Below are 5800 nucleotides of genomic sequence, written 5' to 3' on the forward strand. Positions count from 1 at the left end.
AAATATTTTATTTTTCACTTAGCTCCTTAAAAAAATTGAAATTTTCCACACTTTTTTTTTTGGAGGCACACAAATTTACAGCCAAAAATTAAAAATACTGTTTCAATGCAAGTTTTGTCTTGAAATACAATGTTCTTTCTTTATGTTCTGAGATTTTCAAAACAATTTTCTAATTTATTCATTTTGAAAAAGTTCAGTCATCTTAACTATTTCACTTTGATCCACATTTCACTACAATGTAACAAAAATAATTAGTTACGAGAAAATACGAGCCGACCAGAATTAGAACCTCGTACAATATAACAAAATGCAACAGTACAGTAAGTGCGATATAACAAAAAAGATCAACTTCGAGCCAGCCAGGATTCGAACCTGGAATCTCCTGATCCGTAGTCAGGCGCGTTATCCGTTGCGCCACTGGCCCCTCGGGTCACGATACGATAGTAAGGTAAATTTTCATACAAAATCTGAATGCTTTTGATTCAATGTTAAACTTGCTGGTTTTACGAAAACTTCCTTTGAAGTTTTAGGAGTTCGATTATTTTTCTGAGTGTTTTTCAAGCCTATGCCTGTGTCTATTTTGAAACATCAAATTTCAGTTTTTTTTTTTTTTTTTTTTTTTTTTTTTTTTTTTTTTGTAAAACGTCAAATACGCAGTACTGCTTCAAATTTCGCTCGGAAAAAAAATTTCAAATCATGCTACCACAATTTCAACAAGAAGTTCCGTCCAGAAAAACGAGCCAACTTTCCCGTATACCAATATCGACTTTTTATTAGTATATCTGATCAATGATGCTCTCAAAATTACCTAAGTCGCAAACTATTTCGGACGTAACTTTTTGACATTTTAACCAGATTTCTAGAAATAATATTTGCCTCGCTCATCTGAAGAAACAGATGCGTTAAAAGAAAAAAAAAATGAACAAATAAAACAATAGCATTTTTTAAACAAAGCAGTTAATATGTATATATTTTTCCATTAAAAAAAATCTTTAATCATTTTCAAAAACCCTACTAGAGCTAAATTTCTTGCATCAACCTTGACAGATCTTGATATTATACTGACGGCGTCAATATTGACGTATTTTATACTGCATAAAAATTGCATAAAGGCAGCCTGCTGACAGCATAAATGGAGTAACATAACAATACTGAGGCAGCATTAATGCAAGATGATTTTTCTTGCATGTCAACCTTTATGCAATACGGAGGCAAGATATTTTGTTTACTGAGAAGTAAGAAAAAAGAATGAAAAATCATAGGCTCATCAAAATAAATATATTATGTCGAAAAAGAAAGTTTCCCTCGTGTCTAAATTTTTGCCAAAACAACAGAATCAGGGTCGGAGTCCGACTAGTTTTCGGGTGCAGGAGTCGGATTCGGAGTCGACTGCCCAAAAATTCTAGGAGTCGGAGTCGGCAGTTGGTCATCAAGAGCTATTTTCAATAAAATTTGTTTAAAGTAAATCCAATTTAAGTTCCGGATCTAGATTGTGACTTTTATTAGTTCCGCAGTAGACGCTGATGTTAAAGGATTTGAACTGTTCAAAATTGAACGGAAAATTGTTCAAATAAAAAGGTTATTTTCTATACATGGGGGGGGGGGGGTGCTCTTCAACAACTTTTTCCTACAAAGTTTGTTTGAAGCAAATTTGCCTCTTAGTCTTAGTACGTTATTGATATTTGCCTTGAATTTCCCAATTAGCGTTAATGTTAAGTTTTTTTTTTTTTCTGAACTGTTCAAAACAAAACGAAGAATCGCTCAAATGAAAAATTAAACAATGGAATGAGATGTCCTCGCTGTTATATTTCGAACAAAAAAAAAAATTGTTTGAATCGGATTATTCACTCAAAAGTTATTGAGGGTGGGGGGCGGGGGGGGGGCAGACAGATAGACATTTTTCTATCTCAATACCCCCTATCTCAAACTTTCCAATTTTTGATTTTTCGATGTTTGTTTAATTATTTAATTTATTTTTGACTTTTTTTTTGTTTATTTTTTGCGATACCTTTAAGATTTATTAAGCCTTCTTTCAAGCTTTTTTCTTCTTTCTCTGACTTTTACTGGGAAAAGTAGGCTAAAAAGTATATCCAGGGTTGAATTTATCTCTGTACCGCCCTTAGATCATTAATGGTCTAAGAGGATCTCAATGGTCTAAGGTGCCGCCTATATAGGCAGGCCTGAAATCTGTTGAACTTTTTCCATTTTTGAACATCAACTAATTTATTAATATTTTCTGAAAATATTTTGTTTTCAAGAGGATGAAAATAATTTCTATTTAATTAAAAAGTAAAAGATGTAATTATACAAAAAAAAAAAACACTTACTGCTTCAAGGATACTAAAAATTTCATAAAAAGTAAAACTTACAGTCTCACATTCTCACAATAATTGCAATCCTAGGCAGGCCCGAATCTACCTACCCGCAGACTCCGCAGTGCGGGGAGGGGGGGGATACTTCACTGGGGGCACCTACGGCCCCAGAAACCAAAGAATCCTTTAAAAATAAAAAAAAACTTTTCTCAAAATTCAAAAGTTGAAAATATTTTTACGCTTCAGCAAACATTTGAAGAAAAAACGAAACTCAACGCTTCAACACATATTACTTAAGAACTTCACCGAATCTTAATTAAATGAAACAACTTACTAGGAGTAGCTAATCTGTGATCTTTAAACAAATCTTTTAAATAGAAAAAAAAACACGTTTACGGAAAACATGAAAAATTCTCAAATTTTTAAAATATCCTAATAAAAGTCAAATCAATTCTAAAAATTTAGAAGGTGAAAACAAAACTTAACTTGATCAAAAGATTGAATTTCATGTATTGTACTTCGTCTTATATAAAAAGCACACTAATAATTAACAACGGTTGATGCAGGAATTAACATTAAATTCAAAAATCGGATTCAAAGTACTATTCACAAAATTAACCTGAAATGCCGAGAAAACTGGTCGGAGCATTTTCCGAAAAAATGTTTTAACCGGCTCAGATGATCAAAAATCCGGTGAATTTTGATTCATATCAGAATAAAATCTAAAAAGACTTCAACATTAACACAAATGAAATAAAACTAATTAATGAGGCAAACATGAAATGTATCGATAATAATTGTCTAAATAAAAATGAGCAATTGCTTGTCTTACTTGCACATATTCTATTTCAACTCTCTATTTTCTCATGTTTTAATTTTAATTAATTAATTAATTTTTCAAAACTTATTTTTTATTATTTAAATTATTTAACAAAAACAACCCATCATCGTTTTCACCATTAGAATCAACTATTAGTTATGGCAGAAGTAACCAATAAATTGACTTTTTAGTATGTACTCCATCGATTTTCTTAATGAATAAGGGGAGGGGGATTGAAAAAAAAATTGACCAAAAGTGAGCGTGGCAAGATCCATATTGTTAATGTATGAGCTTTCCCCAACTAAAATCCATTAACAGAATGTGGTCCTCATATTTTGCACACTCAAGTACCTCCGGCGCCTGCTCTAATTTAAACAATTTTATGTATGTATGTATGTATGACGACTGTTCATGTAAAGTTAAAATCAAATTGTCAGTGCTTCTTTTTACATTTCCAAGTATCAAAGTTGACTATTTTAAAGCTGGACACCCCTTGGAGATTTTCTTGCTACGCCACTGGTTCTTCTTACACTGAAATTCAAAGATTTTTTAATTCCAAAATTTTTAGAGATCAGTGGCAATTTTACATGGAGGGTAATGGGAAAGTTATCTTTCCCATGAATGGAATTTTTTAAAATTATATATTTGAGTTTGATTATTTATTTATTTTCTTTCAAGTTTTAATAAAGCAAAAATATGTTTTTGGTTTCCTTTTTTTTTTTTTTTTTCGTAAAAGTTTTTTGAAAGCATGAAAGAAGATTCAGTGCCTCTGAGAACACATTTAAATCCAGAATAAAATTCTTTATTTCAATATTATATACATAGAAAAGGGAAAAGTTGAAGGTGTCTTCAATCGTGTCTAATAGCTTTTGATGGAATAAATCTTACTCGAACAAAATTGTTCTCATGTTTGTAAACTCTTGACCAAGACTCAATATTACCGATTCGACGTAGGCAGCGAAATTTATTCCTATTATTGTTTTTTCCCACTAAACGTGTCACATGTCAGTTTGGATGAGCAAACAGTGGTTTTGTCCTATCGATTTTGTTCAGAATGAATTTTCGTAAATTGAACCTCTACCGTTCTACCGAGCACGGGGGAGGCACTAACACATGACGGCCCGGGGCGTAAATTTAAAAGGGACCCCAATTATTTTACTTAAATCTGTTTTAGGGAAGAAAAGACAGTTACACCCTTAAACAGTACTCATGCTATTATGTTATTATCCCTTTTCACTTCTCATCTTACCTCAAAGTTTTTGCTCACCCATCTCCTTAACTGCAAAAAATCCGGTTTGGAGCTCCTGCTCTTTGTTTAGGGCCAGTGGTTGGAAGTAGCGCGCTATAAGTAGCAACGCTACTGTAGTAGCTACATTGTTTAGTAGTTTGTAATGTAGCAAGAGTAGTCTGGTACAAAGAAATAGTAGTTTATAGCGATTTCTGGAAACTACTTTTAAATAAACTTAAAAAAAAAAAAAATCAAGGTTCAAACGAATTTGTCTGGTGCATATTTTACACAAGTACATCAGCGGATGCAATGAGAAATAAGACTTTTAAAAATACGAGCTGACCTCAGGCATATCATTTTGATGCCTTACGTTCTATCTGTTTGACGCCATTAGTTTGTTTGCCATCGTAATTTTCACGTATCGCCAATATTTGTATTGAATAGAGCTTGACCATATTTCGCGAATTTTATATGAACAGACCGAAACTTGAAAAACAAAAATATATCGCGAGGCTTGAATTTTTATGATTACGACGGGCACACAAAAATCGCGAAAATTAAAGACTCGCGAAAAAATGTCCTTTTACAGTATTTACCAAATAAAGAAGCTACTGTAAATGTTATAGAAGAGGATGATATTGAACAGCCCTGGCAGGCTTACTATAAATACGAGCATGACAGTGCTATATAAGAGTATGGTAACGGACATTTTTAGAAAGCGAGCTGATGTGTGCATCACATGACTTCCTTTTACTCCAGTTAAATGTCATTTTCTCATTACTGGCAGTTTTAATGTGATTCAATAGTCTACTCTCTGAATATCACCAACAGTGGCAAAATTGAAACCCGATTTAAAAAAATAAATAAATAAATAAATAAATTTTTTAAAAAATTAAAAAAAAATCGCTAAATTGGTCGCCAAGTTGGCGATAAAACTTGGCGACCAAAAGACTGGCGATATATCGCCAAGAGACCGCCAAATTATAACACCACTTAAGGTTACATCGAAATTTACAATGATTTCCCCCCAAAAAGGGGCAAAAGACCCCCTTTGGAGCATCTGAAGGCAAACATAAAGGGAGGTGCACAACTAGACCCCACTAAGAGTCTAAGTACCAAATTTGAACTTTCTAGGACATTCTGTTCTTGAGTTATGCGACATATATACACATATACACACATACGCACTTACATACGTACATACAGATGTCACGAGAAAACTCGTCGTAATTAACTCGATTATCGTCAAAATGGATATTTCGGGTGTCTGTACGTTTCTAGGCATATATCCACGTGTGGTCGGGCTGAAAAATAAACTCAACATTCATTCGCGGGTGAGCAAAATGAAAATTAAGGCAGATTTTTGAGTGAAATTTTTTTTGCGAATACAATCCTTTTTTGTAAAAGGAAGTAAAAAGGAAAAAGAAATAATGGATAATT

The 5800-nt window shown here is 32.8% G+C and overlaps 1 non-coding gene across 1 annotated transcript; it reads right to left on the bottom strand.

Moving 5' to 3' along the window:
* Positions 1-351: 351 nt before the first annotated feature.
* Trnar-acg (transfer RNA arginine (anticodon ACG)) lies at positions 352-424 on the bottom strand. Its single transcript has one exon. It is a non-coding gene; the product is annotated as a tRNA-Arg (tRNA).
* Positions 425-5800: the final 5376 nt, after the last annotated feature.

The sequence above is a fragment of the Uloborus diversus genome, unplaced genomic scaffold (assembly GCF_026930045.1).
Source record: "Uloborus diversus isolate 005 unplaced genomic scaffold, Udiv.v.3.1 scaffold_365, whole genome shotgun sequence".
NCBI classification, from domain to species: domain Eukaryota; kingdom Metazoa; phylum Arthropoda; class Arachnida; order Araneae; family Uloboridae; genus Uloborus; species Uloborus diversus.